We start from the raw sequence: 23,263 nt of genomic DNA, 5'->3' as shown, positions 1-23,263 counted from the left end.
TACCAATCAAAAGCTTGTATGTACAACAAGCTATGAAATTGTCTATAAAGTCTCACTGCTTTTTCCCAATATTTATCAAAATTGAAAAGAAAATTCTTATGTAAACCAATTTTTTTAATGGTATTTATTTTTTCCAAATGATCAGGGCCGGCGCGTCCATATAGGCGCACTAGGCAACCGCCTAGGGCGCCAAGTAGCTGGGGGCGGCACAGCACGACACATAACAACTGATATAATATGTTTAACGATTATTGAAACTAGATGAAAATGGATTTTTGTAACAGTTTGGAATATTTATATTGATATAAGTAATTATTTAAAGTCCACGGTGACCTGCTTATGATTTGTAATAAGTAAAAAAGTAAAAAAAACACAAGCCTGCTTACATTTGATTGTTGACAAAATCTTAGGCTTACGTGATGTATTTTGAGGCAAGGAAAAAAATTTTTTGGGGAGATTGAGAGGGGGGGAGGGAATTAAGGTTTTTCGCCTAGGGCGCTAATTTACCTTGCACCAGCCCTGCAAATGATTTTACACATTTTAAAGTACTGTAAAAAAAATTGATACTGAAATCAACCAAATAGTTCAGTATTTACAACATTTTTGATACCTACTTAAAAATGTAGGTTTTTATAGTAAGTATAGACAGTTAAAAAAATTGTATCTTAAAAACTAAATATCGTATCGTAATGTTTTTTTATATATTCAATAAATATTCATGAAATGATAGCCAAAATATTAATAAAAACTAGGGTAATTTTAATGATGAACGATGTCGATGTTTTTGGACTTTTTCATCGATGCATCGGCGATGTATCGCTCTTCAAAACATCGATGCTAACATCGATGTTTCATGAACGATACATCGATGTTTTGAAAACATCGATGTATCGTTTGCATCCCTAGAGCCAGCAGATGGAGGTAACTTCAGCACAGTGTATTCCGTCTTGCTTATATATATATATAATATAATTATAATTTAATTATATATATAATTTTATATATATAATTTTATATATACATATATATATATATATATATATATATATATATATATATATATATATATATATATATATATATATATAGGCCCTGTAAATTATTGAAAAGTAAATCACATAATTTTTTTTACAAACCATCCATGCGACTGATATTAACATGCATGACTTATAATCATTCAAAAAAATAATAATATCAATAAAATGATATCAGGTTGGCATGTGTGTAAATGATATTTTATCACAAAATAAATAATGATTTTTTTAAACATAAAGCTTAGTGTTTATTGGTACTTTTAAAAATTTGTGTAAAAGAACCATAACCTTATATTCATTTTAAAATTATTTGTTTGTAAGGTTACATGATATATCTTTAAAATAAGAGTAAGAGTAATGAATTATACCCACCAGAAAACACTATTAAGTTTCGCAAAGCTTACTTTATTTCTAAATATAACCCTGTCATTACTTATTTATATAACTTTTTGACGAAAAATTTCTAAAAGAACACGACTCAAATTTTTATGACATACCTACACAGAAAAATGCAAGAGATTTAATGTTACAATAAATTCTAAACAAGGCGATTTGGTTAGAAGCATTGCTGGTGAACAAATTGTTCTTAGGTTCCGATCCGTCAATTCATTGATTTTCCTTTTATTTTCATGAAATAATTAAAAATATAGGTACACTCATATAATAAACAAAACTTTTTTTTTAGTAACTATCTTCATATTTATAATATAGACTTTAATTTTACAAAGAATAACTTTGTATTTCTTACGAAACAATGTTTTGTAATTCTATAAACAATTTTCAAACTAATTATTTGTGGGTGTTGTTAAAAGCGTTTCTCTCGTTCTGCTGCCATGTTTACAAGGTATATGCAAAATTGCTATTCGCCACGTGACTTGACCACCTACGTTTGTTAATCAAAGTGGCATTGAAAGTTTTGAAATTAATATTTTCGAGACACAATGTTAATTGAACTTAACAAATAATTTCGGAAACAAAACGATGACACAAGTTATCAATAGTTCTTCTTTAAATTTTTCAATAGCTAGTAGGCTTACTGACCATAACGCTGAAACTTTAACTCACCACAATTAAAGATTCGGTGTTGTGTTTAGCTCAGGATTCCGTGTTATGACATTCGGAATTCGGCAGAAAAAATGGTTTAGTAATTTTTGGTGCGTATGTGTCATATCTGCAACGAGAATTTTCGGCGTCATGGTATTTTGGCGTTGTGGTGCCGCACCTCTGAAATCTAATATTGTATTAATAAAAAATAAAAAATAAAATTTATTTACATGTTATTTAGTAATGGCATCGAAAATGTAGTAAAATTGGATTAAATACAAATCACTCATCCACCAAGTATTACCCGTTGTAGGTAACAAAAATTTAAGAATTAAAGCACGTAACTGATTTCTTCTGTTTTATAGTATTAGGTTCCTTACCTTGTGTATTAATAAAAAAAATCTTTTTTTTCTATAGGTCACCAGACACCTGTATTTTCCGCATTTTGTTCCATGAGTAAAGTGACATGAGTTAGTCTGGGATTAAATAATCTGGTCGGTATCGTAGATATCACGTACGTCTTCCACCCCTATACAGTACATGTTAGGTATATATTTTCTCTTATGTATGGACTGTGAAAAGTAATAACATAAAATATATTATTTTAATTTAATTTTCAGTAATGCAGATGAATTTGTTCTTATACCAGTTTCTCCCACTACTAGTGCTATTCAGACTATAGATGAAGACGACGGATGACAATTAATAATGGGAATGGGGTGGATTTGAAATAAACGAACTGGATAATCCACCTCTCACCGTTGAATATCATCCATATCCGTTGCAACTCAGCGAAGTGGTCCCTGGACGATCCATTGTGAATTGCATCATTTTTGCTCCCGCAGGTGGAGTCCATATCGAAACACCTTAAAGTATGTAGGTACAACAGGTCGAATGAAAATACAGAATATTTGTACAGGGCTTTCCTGTATGTGGGCGTATGAATGTGAAAAATGTGGCGCTGAAGAAAATGTCACAACAGATGAAAAAATTGTACTCAATTGTGAAATTAACACTGCGTTAGTATGGGTAGCTGTGGCCACTGGAATAGGTCACTCACAAGTAGAGGAGCTTATGGTAGTTCTGAATGTACCCAACGACGTCAAAAGTGTTTATAAAAGAAGAGAAGAGAATTGAAAAGGTAAAATAAAATTAGATTTGTTAATAATTTATGGTGAGGGTATGTTAATATTTTGTTTATGTGTGTATATATAATCTGTGTTTCCGTGAATCCTATAATATATTCTTTCAATTGCAACATGCCATTATTGTTCTCATAAATCAACCACAGAACAGTAGGAATAAGAACAAACGACTTAAAATCCGTAACATGAAGACTTGACAAATATATCAGTATGCCTAATATGTAGGTATACGCTTATCAGTTGTTCGAACATAAACTTTAAGATTTGATGAAACGAAAATACATACTCTTTTAAGGAAGTTTACTAACTAAACAACTAGAGACCTGTCAATTTTGTAGATTCCTTTAATGACATAGGTGTTTGGTGGCAGTGATCGCTACAGCATCATGTCCACGTTGCGGGGTGCCGTGGTACGTGAGTTTGATCCCAGCCCATGGCATGGTTCAAGTATAATATGAACACCGAGTAGAGACTCATGCAGATCAGAACCTACAGAAATTAAGAGGTCCCATCGCTTTTAGCCTTTCTGTGAAAAACTGTGCGATGTCAACCTCTTCCTCTCGCTCCCCCTCATTTAAGGCAGCTATGTTTCTAAGAATTTTATACCTTTCGTATTTGGTCAGTTGATAATTTAAAACCACATACAGGATTATGAACTAATATTAAACTCAGGAAAAGAATATAAAGTCTAATGTTCAAGTGACTGAAACTGGGAATTTTAGCAGGACCATTAAAATAACATAGATTTTCCCTTTAAAACTAAGTCTATTTTTGGGAAAACTGTAACAAAAATTAGATAAACTATATATTTTAACTGAAATCCGCTGCTTTGGCATCGATTTACAGCACACTCAAATGACATGTAAGGTTTCGTGTAAACATGAATAAAAAATCAACACTTCGACATATGAAGCGCTCAGAATACAAGAAAGTGGTGTAAGTCCAAAAAAATAACAAATCTGTATTTTTGTTGAATATGGGTGCTAGGAAGCTATTTTTTCAGAGGACTTATGAAACAAGTCTATATTTGAATTACTGTGCCTCTAGATGACAATACTTTACACAAAATGTCAGCAGAATTTATTTTGTTCATAATACTTTTTGACCATTTTACATCAATATAGTTTTTATGGACTTATATCACTTGTATTCTGAGTGCCTCATATATGAATCCCGGAAAATATTAATCACAAAGCTATTTACAAAACATATATACAGTGTTGTGTGCTTAAGACATTTTAAGTGGTAGTATTCGCTGGTTCAATGACCAGTCATCTATGCTCCACATGAATATGTAAGTATACTGAAGTTTCTGCCAGTTTCCATTTACTGCTTCAGCGTTTTCCATTTTCACACAATCATATAGTTTATCTCAGTTATCCCGTGCAAAATATGTTATTAGCTTAGAGGTGTTCAGGGTCTGTCTAGATTACAACGAAACAATAACAAAAGTAACTAAAATGTAGGTGTGTTCAAGTGTAGCTTGTCCTGAAATGAACTCGCAAAAATATTTTTACTCCTAATTCATTACAAACTTATGCTTTCCATAGGAGTTACCCACAATGTTGGTTATTTGTAAATGTTGTTAATCAGTTGTATATTGTGTCGTGCATTAAAAATTTTCAACCGAAATTAATTTGTATAATTTGAATTTAATTAAATGTATTTCTACACATAATATGTCCTACTCAATACATAGTGAATTGCAGCATGCCAAATTTATAAAAATCTTTGATTATCTGTGAACATTTGATCAATTTACTGCAGATAATTTGAAAGATTTTTCATCATAGGACTTACTATTATATGAAAAATTACAGTCAGTGATAGTTTTTATTTTGAGATATTAGAAATGATTATGACCGTGAATCAGTGTGTCTTGTTGATTATTCAATCGAATAGTATCTTTTGAATTGTTCCTGTGTTCATAAAATGTTATCTAAAAGGATGTATGTACATAAATGTGTGTACATGTACTCGTATAAGTTCAGGTGCATTTCATTACATTTAACATTTTGGTATTATCAAGAATTCTATGCTAACCACGTGTTTTAATAATTTTATACATTCCATAAAAAAGAAGTTTTACTATTCAATTAAAAGGCATTTTTGCCTCATTATACTATGTAAATATATTTGTTTATTTCCAAGAATTCTTGCATTGTAACCATGATTTTTTTGTTGTTTAATTTGACTGGCACACAGCCATAAACCTCGAATGGGATATAACTCTAAAACACTACATTGTCTACTAATAACTCTTTTATTACTTTTAGCATTCCTTATGAATTCAGAAGCAAAAGATAACCTGAGCTATATTTTACTATCATTAAAAATGGTGCCATAGAACTATTTCATGTTTGATATATTTTATTACTTGTTATGGGATGCTGTGAATAATTAAATCATTTATGAATATATATAGTTATTTAATTTAGTTGCGAACCAATTTGTCAAGTCGCTAATTCATTTTTCCATATATCTTTAGAATCTTATAATGGTTCGTTATATACAAAATAAACAGATGTTCAACGCCGATTGTAATTTTGTTGTTTTTACTTTTTCATACTAGGATGCATAGACAAATTGAACCCAATGTTTCATTCACTCGTTTCACACGTACATCTGCCCGTCGAAAACTGCTGGTAGCTCGCGCGAGGAAAATTAATGAAAAATAATATTCTTCAGTAGTCTTTGACTGCAAGTACACGAAATTAGTGCGGCCTTAAACATGACCGCACCCGGCGAAAACGAATTTCGCCCCGAGCCAAAACGCCTACGAAGGTGGCCGTAATTTCTAATTATGTCCGAACAAAATATAACAAATAATTAGGTTAATTTAAGAATAGGCCTGGCTCCGACCACCAACGTGAAATTATCTCTTCCAATACTTCTACATCATCTGCGAGAAGCCACCGAACGCGACCTACTGGTGCAGCGATCGACGGACGACTGGTGAAGTCCTGCCACACTCTCCTCCACGCAGGGAGTAGACGTCACATGACCTCACTGACCAATCACACGCACGCTTCTTTCATGCTTACAGATGCAAGCCAATCACAGAACAAGTTACAATACATCTTTTACATACAGAACTCTGGGCTTCCCCTGATCTGTCTCTTTTCAATTTCACATCGAAATCGGGGACTCCCATTCTCGTTCTCTCTCCCACACCGTGAGACAGCAGTTATCACTCAGTTCCCACGCCGTGGGGAAATTACCGTCTTTATCTCGGTTGGCGGGGAAGCACTGTTTCTTTCTCACTTACACTTACAGGCCTCTCATGCCTCTCTTTCTATCCATCACACCAGACACAGTACCGTGTTCTAGAATCATTCCACACGTTAATTAAAATTAAGAACAGCAATCATAATACAAATTACTTTACAAAATTTAAATCATTTAGAAATAACCTGAAAAAGTTGGCCTAAACAGGCAAAAAACTGGTACAGCGGCTCATTTGTGAATAATTACATAAAAAATAGTAATGATTAAAAATGTCTAATAAAATACAAAATACCTTCTTAAAACACAAAGCAAGTGCAAACATCAACCCTAAAATACATGAAAATGGTAAAATATAATTAGAAAGATTTTTTTAAGAAATATTTACATGCATAAAAATAGTATTATTTATCTTGGAGGGCAGGGTCTTGCAATGTTACAATCTGAATGCTTCATACAATTTGAAAGTGTTTCTATCATTTCAGATGAACATTACTTTCTGCCTTCTTGACTATAGCTTGATAGTTAATGCATGGTAACCTCATTTATAAAATTAGTTGCACCTGGTCATCTGACCGTTAAAAAATTTGCAAAACTTATATATGATAATATAATTTTAAAAAACAATTCAACATTATCTGCTTCCTATTGCATAAAAAATATATTCATGAATATTTATTTCCAAACTTGGTTTTTCAATGCTGGAGACGTACTGAGCTAATCAATCATATGTGTACAATGTTTAATGTGATTTTTTTTTGTACATACAATGATTCGGAAAAACTGCAGAAGGTTAATTTTAATGCAAAACTTATTTCACGAAGCGATTTAAAAACTTGCATAAAAACATATTTAAAATATATATATATATATATATATATATATATATACACATTGCATAAAAACATATTTAAAATATATATATATATATGTGTATATATATATATATATATATATATATATATATATATATATATATACATACATATACATATATATATATATACATACATATACATATATATATATATATATACAGTGCCATGTTTCAACCTTTAGTCAGTTACGAAAACATGGCATTTTTCATTTCTGACCCTTTGTTTATTCATAATGAAACTGGCGGTTCTTTACATAACTATTAAATAACCATACATAGTAGTCAACAATTATATGGGGGAATATTTGCATACATTACATTTACATTACATTTTTAGACACTAACCAAAGCTTAGAGGTAGGTATAAATGACACACAACACGCAAGAAGTGGTGAACCACATTAAAATATAAATAAAAGGATAGGATAAATCACATAAAGATCAAGTTTTTATAAATTACTTCTGGCGTATGTGAAAGCGCATTGGAACATCTGGGGCTATGGATAAAATTACAGCTTATTTTAATAAGCCTCTGAGGCTAGCATGTTTTAGGAAATTTATTTTTTGAAATTTTACATGACAGATTTTAAACAAATGCAAGATATTGTCTTTTTCAGGATATTATTTTACCCTCTTTGCGCTCTAAGTAACCTATCCGCTATTAAACCTGCCTTTTACCCTAAAAATATATTATTCAGTATTCACTTATTCCTAGTAGTCAAATCTAAGAATAAGCGTTCCTCTTTTGAGGTACCTCAAAGAATAAACATCACTTGTTCTTACAACAACTACGCATTACAAACTGCAAATGCAGTGAGGCGTCATAACTTTTGATTTTGCTGTTGGTATTGGGTGTTTTAACAATGGATATGGCCCTCAGTATTGGTAACATAAATGTGCAGATTAGACAAAACTTTAGGAAACAACTGTAAAAGTATTTGAAACTTTTTTCCCTGCAAAATAGGAAAATAGTAGTAGGTCCCCACGTTGAAGCGGCCCGCCGCCTCGTATGTTGCATTGTCACAGCCTTCCCACCCCTCTCTCCTCTCTCCTCCTTTCCCTGTGAGTTTGTTTCCCTCCTCCTTCTCTTTTCAGCTTCCCCGCCGAAGCTCTCCGACCGCAGCGCACTCTATGCGAGGCTTTATAGGCAGCCGTTCGCTGTGCCTCGGCCTCTTTAGCTTAGCATACTTTGAGTTGTAATAAGCATGTGATCAGTCAGTTTGTTAGGCAGTGACGGCGCCGAGGGAGAGACTGCTGTGGTTTGTTTTCATTGAAATGTTTTTTTGCTCGCACGAGATGGCAGTGTGGTAAAGTAGGTACAGTTGGCTCCGAGGATCCCAGCGTTTAAAGTAATCTAAAAGGTAATTGTTTACCATCATGCTGGTTGTTTTTGAATGGCTGCTGGGACCTCGATGGTTCACCTAGTTCAGGTTCTTGTCCCTCTTTAAATGCCGCGGTTTGCATTGCCGTCCGTTCATGCCTAGTGTCTCCTGATGTCCCTCATTTTTTAAGCAGCATAAGTGCCTGTGTCACGAGTTGCCTGCCTGAGTGACTTTGCTATGCTTTTGTCTTTCCTATTTGTTTCTCGCCACGTCTAGGGTAAGTGCTCCCTCGGGCTGTGCACTTGTTACGTATGGAGAGCTCGTGGTTCGTAGGAACCTGTAAATGGCCATGCCGGCCTTGATATCTAATTTACATGTTACGATTCTTTTATTCTTTTTAAATATTTTCTTTTGTAATTTGCTTGTTGTAGCTCCGTGCAGAGCACATTGGTACTCTATGTAATATTTTGTTAGATGCTCATATAATTTCTAAAGTAAACCTAAATTCCTGTATCATGTATGGGTGCTTCATATGTACGTAGCTTGTATCATTTTAGAGGTAGTATTCGCTAGTGTGCTATGGAATGATTCATTATTGGGCAACGCACACGTTCTTTGTATTTATTCAAAAACATGTTATTTAACTTATTTAACGCAAATTGTTGCGTAAAATGTATGACCGTTTAAGCTCATGAGAATTGAGGTTGCATCACGAATTTGTCACATACGAAATGAACTTTGGCTTCGGCCTTAATTGAGCATATGTTGGTGAAGAAATTATCTGAACTTAATTATTGTCCTCTTTTTGTGCCCTTGTGGACCGGCATAATCTCATTTTGTATTTTGTATGTATTTTGTGAACGTTTATGGAAAAAATTATTAAAAAGAACACAATTTGACTAAACGTATTATTCTTATTCTTCCAATTTATATTAATCTTATATATTGTTTTAACAAGACACGCTCTGCTAGGTACCCTTAATAGAAAGGATGAAATTATCCTGTCCAACACTGATATTTCAGAGTTGTAGGGACCTGTCGAGCGCCGTGTGTAACTTGGTGTGAATAGTTTGGTGTCTTGTAATCTTCTTTGTTCACACCACGTTGCAACATGTAGAATATCCATAACTAAGTTTGGGTTCAATCACGCAATGTAACAGGAGTTCTTTTGTAACGTCAACATATTTGTGTTGAGTCTCATTCTGTGTATTTTGGCGTGGTTACTTAGATATAAATTTAGAATTGTGTGTTATGGCTTAGCTGAACATATTTTAAATCCCTGCTTACTATCTTCTTTATCTTGTTTTGCATCACTCTGCTCAACGGCGAAACTTACGTACTTGATGTACTGACTCGTGTCCAAGAACTATTGCGAAGAAATGTGGAAATATTTCAAACGAAAAGAAAACGATTTAGAAAGAATTAAAGTTAAACAGAACTACTTAGCGGTGAAAACAAGATGTGAGGTCCCCGGAGCGCTGAAGCGTCTACTCTCGGTCGTTGATGGCGGCGGACTGGGGTGAGATCATGGCTCGGCTCGACTAACATGGCGTCCTCCCGCAGAAACAATTGCCGTTAAAGATATTTATGAATTCGTGCCATGGGAAACTAAAGTAACATGACAAGAATGATTTAAAAATTATGTTACATTTTCTGAATACTGCAAAAGAATACTACAGATTACAATTAATAAAAATGAACATTTAATTATTGTCTGGCTTCGGGTTTCCTCGGGAATGTCCGGAAACGCTATTATATTTTGTTACCTTATTTTGATTAAAAGTACATAAAACCCTCCCGGCCGATCTGCCGTCACGTTGCACATAGGGAACATAAAAACAACACAATTATATTTAATTATGTATTAGGGGTGCGGCGCACTGACTCGACAGCGCCCTCTTGCCGGGCGAACACACACGCATGGGTAGGCGGGAGGTTTTAATGGAGGGTGTTTGGGCGGTGGCATATCGGACTTAAGAGGATTCATCACAGCTGCTAAAATTGTGTGCTGCAGGGTCTCGCGATTCCAAGTCTCAATGGCGTAATTTTAATACTGAAAAGAAATAAAAATTTTGAAAAATATAGAAAGGTATAAGGAACGTTTTTAGTGAATAATTTTTTTTAATTTTTGTGATTAAATAAGTTTTATCCCACATTGAAAGTACTGTTTCTGAGCTGTTTTCAGCGTGATTTTCAGAAGTTCTAATTGAATATTTCATAAATATTTTTCATTGGAAACATAGTGTTAACCTTATAAAATAAATTTCTTTCTGTGTCTTCACTGTCGTAATTGAGATATTTGATGAAAATTATGTATTTCTAAAGTAATGCTCACATTGCTGGGCCAAAAATATGATCGTTGCGCGGGAAACATGGTGGGAGGCAGAGAAGAGAAGAAGAGGTGTAGACAGCGAGAGCCCTGCCCCCTGTGGAGCTGCTAAGCTGACCCCTGCTGGGCGCAGGACTCTGCCCGAGCCTGACAACAACAATAGGGAAGAGTGCAGGGGGTGGGGGTTACCACTTCATGTGGAGCTGTCCCAAAACTGAGGTTCGCAACTCGCCAGATAGCCCAGGAAACAAAGGTTTCAACCTGTGAAAAATTTGTCCAAAGCTGAATTTTTGCACAGTGGTAGAGTCGACTATGCTTAATAACATACCGAAAGTTTACCGCTGTAGACCTTGTGCGTATCACTGAAAATTTGCAGTTAAGTCCTAGATGACAGCGACTTGCAGCAGTTCATTAAAATGCTTCCCATTTACGCACTTTTTACCGTAGACTCTCGATAGCTATATGAAAATAATCTTAAAGCACTACTACTCACATTTATAATGAATAAAGTTCTAAGTGTTAATATTAAAGGTAAGAAAAAAAATGTTTAATTAATGAAATAAGTTTTTTTACATCAGTCAAGGCAATAAAAAGACAATTCACTTTAAAATAAAGGGTCTTACGCAAATATTTCTTAAACAAAAGTTGTTTTATAGTTCTTAAGCTTTACAGGAACATATCTCTCAAAAGTCTAGCTTAATTTAGAGGATCACTGGAGACTCCCGAGCTTATCAATGTCGTCTGCGCACTGCGACAGAGCCACAACCGCAAGCGCTGTGGCCACTCTCACTCCCACGAAATCGAAGATTTATAATCTTTGTAAAATTTGCTCCTAACTGAAATTTAAAACAGTGGTAACATTCAAGTTTTCTAGCAACATTTGAAATGTCTACCTCCGCAAACCTTGCGCGGAACACCGAAAACGAGAAGTTAAGTCCTAAATAATACTTTATTGACCACTCAACAATATGGCACTAAACGTAATTACTATAGTATACTTTCATAATAGCAAACCAAAACTTACTCAAAACATTATTCTCAATGATTAAATTTAAAAAAATTTTCACTACGATTGACTAAATATGCTATTTATTCAATAATATTAGAAGAGAGGTGTTATGAAAAAAAAGGCACAAATGGAAATACGTATTACAAAAACACGAAGAGCCCGATGTGAAAACATTAAATAAAAGTAGTTGCAAAGTTCTTAAACAATCAGTTTATTTGTTGAGAGCCTGGTACAATGTGTCTGACCGCTAAAGCGATCCGAGCCGCGTAGTGTATACTACTGCGAGGTTGTCGAAGTAGGCTCGGGTCGGGACGAATTTCGCTGTAAAGAAACTAAGGTTTTTAATACATGGAAAATTATCCCAAAGAAAAAACTTTGTACAGTTGTAGAATGAACTTTTTTTAGTAACATGTCAAAAGTTTACCGATGCAAACCTTGTGATCAAACCAACAACGAGCAGTTAAGCCAAAAATGACAATTTTTTGCAACGATCCACAATAATGGATATTATAAATGCAGTTTATGGAGAACGCTGGCAGTATGTTACTCAAAATAATCTAGAAACATTGCCCTATCTGAGGATAGTAATAAAAAGTACACAGTTTTAACATCTTTATGTAAAATAGGCAATTTAAATCATTAAATTTAAGAAATTCATTTTCATTGAATTTTACGGAAAAGTTAATACATCTTATATAAATATAAAGAGCCCTACGTAAAATCGCTTTCAATAAACGTTGTTGCATATTTATTCTTCTTTAAATGGGTATATTTGTTAAGGGTCTCTTACAATTTGTTTGACCGCTGAAGCTATCCGAGCCGTGTAGTGTGTACTACTGTGAGGTTGCCAAAATCGGCTTGGGGTTGGGACGAATTTCGCTGTTAAGATACATGGAAAATTATCCCAAAGCAGAAACTTTGTACTGTTGTAGAATAAAAGTTTCTTAGTAACATGTCAAAATTTTACCGATGTAACCCTTGTGATCAAACCAATAACGAGCACTTAAGTCCTAAATGATAATTTCCCAAACGATCCACAAAATTGTGTTTCGTAAATAATTTAATAACTCCGTAAATACTTTTTTTAAGTAGGCTCTCAGTATACAGCAAACTTAGTTTGTCCTCAAACGCCACGGTAATACGAATATAAAATCACTACAGACAAGATTTTGTTCCGTTTACTATGGTGAAACCAGAGCTAACCGAGAAATGACCGTACGTCCTGGAAAGTTGTGATATTTGACGATATTGCGCGAGTAGCACACCTGTACGTGATTACAGAGAATGGATAGTTTCCTTAACAGTTAGGATTTCTGGTACGAACACCCTCTCACAGGTAGGGTCATAAAATACGGTCAAACTCTTGCAAAAACATCCACCACCGCTCTTTGCCACTAGCAATCCAACGACGTCAGCTAGGCGCAGCATTCAAATACATTAACTTATTAAAAAAAACTGAATATGTAATGCTACCTATACGTTTTACAACACAACTCGTGTTTTATTTATTTTCTGGAAAAAAGAACCTATTATTATAGGAATTATGTTGAAAAAGTGAAAGAAAACTCAGAGTACATTTACGATGCATCGTTTTACTCAATTTTTATGTAGTAAACTGATTTTAAAGAAGTAAATATATAATTTTTAATTTTGTCGAATACAGGCTACATTAAAATTTTGCATTGTTATGATCGAAAATAAAACTATGTATCAGAAATAAAAAAAAAATTGTTGCTAAAAAAAATAATTTTTAATAATAAAATTTTTTAAACAGAATAAATCCATGCAGATATAAAACCAGAGGTCCTCTACGGTTTTTCATTTACAAGTTCCAAGCAGAAATCATTTATTGTTAATTTTACTGTATCAAAAAACATTCATATAAGAAAAAATGCATATCTCATTACATGTAACATAAATACACCTTCATATGAATTAGCTATGTTTTAAGTAATCCCTAAATAAGACAAAGTTGAATGAGTGTCGCAGTACGCAGTGTGTCGCAATGCCGCGCCGGAACGGCGGTGGCCGTGAGAGATCAGTACGGCCGCAGTACACTGCAACGCTTGGGCCGCTTTAATGAGCCAACTAATTACGTTAGACTCTTTATAAATATACTGTCTTAAAGCTAAAGGTATAACAAAAAAACATTTATTTGGACATTTTTCGCATTGGACTCTTCAAATTGGTGTAAATAGTATTTATATCTGGGTGGCAAAGATAAAAAAAATATGTCATGAATTAATTGCTTAATATCATATCTTTAATATTAACAAGTTATGCTTTTTACAACATTAATGGCTGTATTAGAGTCTCAAGATTATTTTGGTAATTTTATGGACAGTCTAAATTAAAAACTGTACAAATGGGTAGCATTTTAATGGATTGATTTAAGTCGCTGTCATCTAGGACTTAAATGCAAATTTTTGGTGATACGCACAAGGTCTACAGCGGTAAACGTTCGGTATGTTATTAAGCATAGTCAAATCTACAACTGTGCAAAAATTCAGCTTTGTACAAATTTTTCACAGGTTTGTGCCTTTTTAAGTCTTGGTTTCCTGGACTAAGAAGAAGGAAGTGTAGATGGCTCGGAAGTCTAGCAAAGCCAGATTGTTTTTATCAGCATACAGGAAAAAGAGGCGCAGGCCAGGGGTACTAATAAGTCTGTATTTGTGTCTGTATTTGATAAACTATGTATGGTAAGTTTGAAATTGGCTGGCACATTCTGTGAGGTAATTCCTCTTGCAAATGTTATAATGTTTGGCCAATGATAAACATGATAAGATGTCGGAGTCATTGACAATCGAGATTTCAAGCGACTTCATAACAAATCAGGAACATTATGGTAATAAGCAAGAATTTACTAAAATACTTTAAGTAATCAAATCGACTAGAAACATTTTAATAAATGTTCTTGTCTTCTGGGTTCTATCCGCGTCACAATGGAAGTTCTTTCCGACGTTTCGGAGTGCGTTGCAGCCTCCATCTTCAGGGCAGCAGCAGAAGTCGCTTCTTACCTACTGTTACTCTCAGTAACCTACTACCTACTGTTCGTCAGTAACCTACTACTTACTGTTACTGACAGTAGGTAAGAAACGACTGCTGCTGCTTCCCTAAAGATAGAGGCTGCAATGCACTCCGCAACGCCGAAATAACTTCCAATGTGACGCGGCTAGAACCCAAAGGCAAAGCAAAAACCGTGAAAGCGCGCGATATTTATTTTTAATTGTTGTTTGATAATGTTAATATCTTTAACAGTTAAAGTTGCCATTCTGTAATAGTTTTATAATTTACTGTTTCATGTTTTTCTCTCAACAAATAAAATAAAGGATAATAATATAAGTTTACATAATAAGTATAATTGATTTATTTTTACACTCTTTATATTAGCTTCACCTGTATGTTTGTTTGTATGTTTGTAACCGACTCCTTTGGGTGCGATTTTGACCCACTTTAAACGACCAGATTTCATTCAAACTTTGTAGTTTTATCGAGGACCGATGACAATACACTAATTTGATAAGATTATTCCATTATTCAATTTGCAAAATAATATTTTTATCATTTTAAAAAAATTTCACAATATTTAGTAGGCTTGGTTTATATCGCGCTAAAGACAAACTGAAAGAAAAGATTTCGCATTTCGCTCATGTGCGAACTCTTTTCTTTCAGCTTGTCTTTGGCGCGATATAAACAAAGCCTACTAAATATTGTGACATTTAATTAAATCAAAAGTGAGAGTGGGTTATGATTATTGTGAACAATATACTTTCTTGAAGAGAATATTATCTATATTTGTAAAAATATGAAGGAAAAAAAATCCCTGAAATAAGACTAGGCTGAAGTTGGATTTATTCTAGCTTTATTTTCCCACACACGGAGATGTGGGCGGAGCCAAGCGGTACAGCACTGAAGATACAAAATACAACACGTTCTTGTGTACAGCACTACACATAAAATGTGCAACATAGAACTAAAAATTGTGGAATGGTAAAGTACTGCACATAAAAAATGCAACACTTTTTGTAAAGCACTACACATAAAATGTGCAACACGGAAATAAAATAAATTGTACAACGGTACAGTAATACACATACAATATGCAACACTTTTTGTTCAGCACTACACATAAAATGTGCAACACGAAAATAAAATAAATTATGCAGCGGTACAGTACTACACATACAATATGCAACACTTTTTGTACAGCAAAACACATAAAATGTGCAACAATTGTTTGACTAACCATAAAAATGCAACAAAAAGTACAACACTACACATACAAAATGCAACAAGAAAGAAAATGTGAATACCATTCAGAACATATAAAGTGCAACACTGCAACTGAGTTAACTCTATTGTAGTTGTAAAGAAGTACAACCAAACCCAAACAAAATGAAACATTAAAGGAAAAACATGAATATACAGCATAAACATCTTGTACAGTACCGTTATTAATAAAGGTTGCAACAATAGAATTGTTTGGCTCTTCTGTTGTGCGCATGGTCTGCTAATTCAAAAAATTATAAATATGTGGTTCCACTGTACAGCACGTACCAAAGGCATCTGAATCAAAAAAAAATTACACCAATATGCAGTACTACAACATTCAAATATTTTTTTAACTTTAACTAAACGCTGTAAGGATAGAGCTGATATATCATTCTATTTGCGTGTTGTGTGCTTCACCAAGAAATTACAAAATGCTTGGTACTCACCGTACAGCTCTATCAAAATCGTCTATACCAAAATGATAACACAACTTTGAGCCGGGTAACAATTGGTTTTATTTTCTTTCCGTTATAAATCAAGGTTGCAACAATAGAGCTGTTAGGCTCTTCTGTTGTGCGCATGGTCTGCTACATCAAAAAAATTATAAATGTCTGGTTCCACCGTACAGCACGTACCAAAGGCATCTGAATAAAAAAAAATACACCAATATGCAGTACTACAACATTCAAATATTTTTTTTTTAATTTTAACTAAACGCTGTAAGGATAGAGCTGATATGTCATTCTTTTGTGCGTGTTGTGTGCTTCACCAAGAAATTACAAAATGCTTGGTACTCACCGTACAGCTCTATCAAAATCGTCTAAATCAAAATGATAACACAACATTGAGCCGGGAAACAATTGGTTTTATTTTTTTTCCGTTATAAATCAAGGTTGCAACAATAGAGCTGTTAAGCTCTTCTGTTGTGCGCATGGTCTGCTACATCAAAAAAATTATAAATATGTGGTTCCACCATACAGCACGTACCAAAGGCATCTGAATCAAAAAACTTACACCAATATGCAGTACTACAACATTCAAATATTTTTTTTAACTTTAACTAAACGCTGTAAGGATAGAGCTGATATGTCATTCTTTTGTGCGTGTTGTGTACTTCACCAAGAAATTACAAAATGCTTGGTACTCACCGTACAGCTCTATCAAAATCGTCTAAACCAAAATGATAACACAACTTTGAGCCGGGAAACAATTATTTATTTTTTTTTTTTAATCAAGGTTGCAACAATAGAGCTGTTAGGCTCTTTTGTTGTGCGCATGGTCTGCTAATTCAAAAAAATTATAAATATGTGGTTCCACCGTACAGCACGTACTAAAGGCATCTGAATCAAAAAAAAATTTCACCAATATGCAGTACTACAACATTCAAATATTTTTTTAACTTTAACTAAACGCTGCACAGTGGGAGATTTGCCCGAAAACTTGGTCAAAAGGCAAATTTCGAACTTAAAATCCCGACCAAACTGGCGATGTGGTATAGTAATGTTAGATCATCCCTGCATTGGAAACCGGATATGGCAAAAGAATTTCCCACATCCTGAGGTTTCACGGCAGCTGACAAGTGAGTGTCGAGTGCGTTAGGGGGACCTAACTATGTTGAAGATAATTCCATGATGTACTAAAGTGAATGTCACGACCGTAAAAATTGATATTTTTAAGTTCTGAAAAATAGATGCAATTCCTGGAGATATGGCGTCTATATCGCTGCCTTATGCTGTTATATATAAGCTGTAATATTTTTTTGTTTTATTTTCTAAAGCTACTTTGTGAACATAATGAAAATTTAGTTTTATCATATTACATCGAGGCTTTTAGTTGGGTATGCCACATTATGCACCTTTCTTTCGAAATAGAGCGTTTAGTTTATTGTTTTAGTAATACGAATTTACAATAACTAGCTGCTAATATGTGCTACCCTTTGTGTACAATATTTTTTTCCTTCATTGCTGTACTTGTGGCGACTCCCTGAGGCTATGGCGGGTCTAAGCCGACCCATAATTGTCGACAATGTGCATAGCCCGTCTAATACCAGATGCCTTTTTTCTTATTCCTTCATAAGCTTCACTAATTGTCAGTTCATTCTCGACATCGTCATTGATGTCTGTTAAAGTCTGGAGAAGTTTACTAGTGGTGGTCTAACCTTTCAGAAATCTTTGATGAAAACCACATGTAGTGTTGGTATAGTGCGATTTTTTATTGATACAGCATTTTTTACTGCTGGTAAGAAACAAATCTAAAGTCCTTCAAAGTTGTTCACTAAGAAGGACAATTGTTTTAGATTTTCCAGCTGTAAAATAACCATATAATGATGGGTGGGTACACACAAACCCATAAGGAATTTATTAAGTTTATGTCTTGTGTTGTTTTACAATTCAATGATTGTTATCTAATGAGATGAAGAAACTTCCTAAATTAGTTCACGAGACTGTATGGAATGATGGGACGGAAGAAATGGCAACAATTGAGAAATTTGAGCGAAGTTTAACAGCCTAGGTCTTCAGTGCCAGTGACTGTGATTTGGGGTAGAATCGAAGCATGAATGGAATACAACAGTGAAATGGGAAGCACTCCGAGAAAACTAGCTCTTCTAGGGCCAAGTCAGTTACATTTCCCCCCTTAAGAAATTCCGGATTGACCATAACCAAGAATGAATCTCGCGAATAAGACATTATTCCTAAGGGTCTACTGTTGCGAACGCAAATGAGCACTGAACAAAGAACTTGTAAACGAATTCACCAAAAACAACACAAATAATGAACAATTTTTTTTATCTTAATTATGGTAGAATTTTGTTGACTATTTCTTTGGTATATTATTTTTTCACTATAACAGAATGGCATAAAAATATCAGTGCATTTTATTACACTATTGTAATTATATTCAACAAAATGGTATTAATAATTTGTGAATATTATGTTTTTAATATTACAAATTGTTTTAAATCTATGTTACTCTATTCATACAGAAAATAATCCAAGAAAGGACTCCATTACTGCAAACCAATTTCCCTCTTTCCCCGATCTGAACTTTTTTACCCCCCCCCTCACCCCACCTCCCCCAATGGTTTTAATAAGTGCCATTGCATTGCAGTCATGCAAAGTTTTCAATTTAGGATCAGGAGAAGAAGAACTGTCATATACTAGGAGGGAGGTATTCTTGATGCTGAAGGGCTTCTTAACTACAAATACAAGAACTAGTCTGGAACACCTACAGAAAGTGTTGTCCGAGAAACGGGGTTGCATTATAACAATACCTGCGAGTGCAAGGCCTGCTTTGTCCACGTTTTTTTCTAAGCTAAACACTAAATGGAAAGGATCTTCAAGAAACATTGACTATTTTCTGAATAAAAATCAAGCATGCCTCAGCAAGAACATTTGTATTCCGGTAAGTAATCCCAGTTCTGGAGAGTCGGCAAAGAAACGTGGATGCCCTTCCGTGGAATTTTGTTCAAGTAGTGAACGAACGAAACGAAGGAGAACAGAGCAACTACGTACAAATGTAGACATGTCGATGCTGTCTTATGCCACTCAGATGAGCCTTCATTCGTCTGGTAATATAGATGCTGCCAACACAGTAAAAGACATAACCACAACTACCACAACAAGAGCATCGAAATATCGGAATCGTTATATAGTATGAAAGTCGAGAAGACAATATCTGCAGATGAGGCTTTGTCTACAATGGTTGAAGCTAAATTGAGTAGGCATCAATACAGTGTAATTAGATCAACAGCGCGAAAACACAACTGCAAATTGTATCCCAGTTATGAAGCAGTAAGGGAAGCGAAATCGAGGTGTTGTGTACCGCGTACGAGTATCACAGTTACTGAGAAAAGTGAAGAAGTGAAGTTTCAAAGTCTGTGAGATCACACCTGTCAACGTATTTTACTAGTCCAAAAAGAAGTGATTCAAAGTTTACATCCGGACGATGTGCGTGCATTAAGTTTAATTTGTAAATGGGAATGTGATGGGAGCTCGGGACACAGTGAGTACAAGCAAAGATTCAACAACGATTCTGATTCGGATGCAAATGTGTTCTTAACCTCTTTTGTACCATTGCAACTTGTTTCTTCTAAACTGAAATCTAGGGACGAAATTGTTATATGGAAGAATCCGAGGCCTTCATCTCCCAGGTTTTGTAGGCCAATCAGACTGCAGTTTCTCCATGAAAACACTGAATGCACTGTAAGAGAAAAAAACTATATCGAGCAGCAAATTGAATCACTTGTTCCACTGACTGTAACAATAAATCGGAATGAGATATCTGTTACATACAAAATATTATTTACCATGATGAGCAATTTTCAATAAAATTACAAACATTTAATATGCATATTATAGACTACAAATTATATGTATTTTTTGTTATTTTAGTCTCTATAAGATGAACGGCCATTAACTAATTGATTTTAAGATTAAATTCGTAATCAGCGACCTTGAAAACCCCTATAATGAAGTTTGTATGACATAACATTGGTTTTTGTATTTTTGACCACGTTATCGGGCAAATCTCCCACTGTGCGCTGTAAGGATAGAGCTGATATGTCATTCTTTTGTGCGTGTTGTGTGCTTCACCAAGAAATTAAAAAAGGCTTGGTACTCACCGTACAGCTCTATCAAAATCGTCTAAACCAAAAAAATAACACAACTTTGTGCCGGGAAACAATTAATTTTATTTTTTTTTTTTCCGTTTTAAATCAAGGTTGCAACAATAGAACTGTTAGGCTCTTCTGTTGTGCGCATGGTCTGGTAATTTAAAAAAATTATAAATTTGTGGTTCCACCGTACAGCACGTACTAAAGGCATCTAAATCAAAAAAAATTACACCAATATGCAGTACTACAACATTCAAATATTTTTTTAACTTTAACTAAACGCTGTAAGGATAGAGCTGATAAGTCATTCTTTTGTGCGTGTTGTGTGCTTCACCAAGAAATTAAAAAATGCTTGGTACTCACAGTACATCTCTATCAAAATCGACTAAACCAAAATGATAACACAACTTTGAGCCGGGAAACAATTGGTTATATTTTTTTTCCGTTATAAATCAAGGTTGCAACAATAGAGCTGTTAGGCTCTTCTGTTGTGCGCATGGTCTGCTTATTCAAAAAAATTATAAATATGTGGTTCCACCGTACAGCACGTACCAAAGGCATCTGAATCAAAAAAATTACACCAATATGCAGTACTACAACATTCAAATATTTTTTTATCTTTAACTAAACGCTGTAAGGATAGAGCTGATATGTCATTCTTTTGTGCGTGTTGTGTGCTTCACCAAGAATTTACAAAATGCTTGGTACTCACCGTACAGCTCTATCAAAATCGTCTAAACCAAAATGATAACACAACTTTGAGCCGGGAAACAATTAATTTTCTTTTTTTTCTTTTTAAATCAAGGTTGAAACAATAGAGCTGTTAGGCTCTTCTCTTGTGCGCATTGTCTGCTAATACAAAAAAATTATAAATATGTGGTTCCACCGTACAGCATGTACCAAAGGCATCTGAATCAAAAAAAAATTACACCAATATGCAGTACTACAACATACAAATATTTTTTTAACTTTAACTAAACGCTGTAAGGATAGAGCTGATATGTCATTCTTTTGTGTGTGTTGTGTGCTTCACCAAGAAATTACAAAATGCTTGGTACTCACCGTACAGCTCTATCAAAATCGTCTAAACCAAAATAAAAAAACACAACTTTGAGCCGGGAAACAATTAATTTTATTATTTTTCCGTTTTAAATCAAGGTTGCAACAATAGAGCTGTTAGGCTCTTCTGTTGTGCGCATGGTCTACTAATTCAAAAAAATTATAAATATGTGGTTACACCGTACAGCACGTACCAAAGTCATCTGAATCAAAAAAATAACACCATTATGCAGTATTAAACCATTCAAATATTTATTTTAACTTTAATTAAACGTTGTAAGGATAGAGCTGATATGTCATTCTTTTGTGCGTGTTGCGTGCTTCACCAGGAAATTACAAAATGCTTGGTACTCACCGTACAGCACGTACGAAAGGCATCTGAATCAAAACAAAATTTCACCAATATGCAGTACTACAACATTCAAATATTTTTTTAACTTTAACTAAACGCTGCACAGTGGGAGATTTGCCCGAAAACTTGGTCAAAAGGCAAATTTCGAACTTAAAATCCCGACCAAACTGGCGATGTGGTATAGTAATGTTAGATCATCCCTGCATTGGAAACCGGATATGGCAATAAGAATTTCCCACATCCTGAGGTTTCACGGCAGCTGACAAGTGAGTGTCGAGTGCGTTAGGGGGACCTAACTATGTTGAAGATAATTCCATGATGTACTAAAGTGAATGTCACGACCGTAAAAATTGATATTTTTAAGTTCTGAAAAATGGATGCAATTCCTGGAGATATGGCGTCTATATCGCTGCCTTATGCTGTTATATATAAGCTGTAATATTTTTTTGTTTTATTTTCTAAAGCTACTTTGTGAACATAATGAAAATTTAGTTTTATCATATTACATTGAGGCTTTTAGTTGGGTATGCCACATTATGCACCTTTCTTTCGAAATAGAGCGTTTAGTTTATTGTTTTAGTAATACGAATTTACAATAACTAGCTGCTAATATGTGCTACCCTTTGTGTACAATATTTTTTTCCTTTATTGCTGCACTTGTGGCGACTCCCTGAGGCTATGGCGGGTCTAAGCCGACCCATAATTGTCGAAAATGTGCATAGCCCGTCTAATACCAGATGCCTTTTTTCTTATTCCTTCATAAGCTTCACTAATTGTCAGTTCATTCTCGACATCGTCATTGATGTCTGTTAAAGTCTGGAGAAGTTTACTAGTGGTGGTCTAACCTTTCAGAAATCTTTGATGAAAACCACATGTAGTGTTGGTATAGTGCGATTTTTTATTGATACAGCATTTTTTACTGCTGGTAAGAAACAAATCTAAAGTCCTTCAAAGATGTTCACTAAGAAGGACAATTGTTTTAG

General features: G+C 34.3%; 1 long non-coding RNA gene across 1 annotated transcript in view; it reads left to right on the top strand.

The window, feature by feature from the left end:
- The first annotated feature begins 2,225 nt into the window (after positions 1–2,225).
- The window catches only part of LOC134535748 (uncharacterized), a 64,081-nt gene continuing 43,043 nt past the window's right edge, over positions 2,226–23,263 (top strand). The window contains exon 1 of the long non-coding RNA XR_010075694.1: positions 2,226–3,219. This is a non-coding gene — a long non-coding RNA (uncharacterized LOC134535748). The remainder of the gene's footprint in view (positions 3,220–23,263) is intronic.

Source organism: Bacillus rossius, chromosome 10 (genome assembly GCF_032445375.1).
Source record: "Bacillus rossius redtenbacheri isolate Brsri chromosome 10, Brsri_v3, whole genome shotgun sequence".
In the NCBI taxonomy this organism is placed as follows: Eukaryota; Metazoa; Arthropoda; class Insecta; order Phasmatodea; family Bacillidae; genus Bacillus; species Bacillus rossius.
Note: the sequence above shows the minus strand (reverse complement) of the source record. Positions and strands in the feature narration are given on the sequence as shown.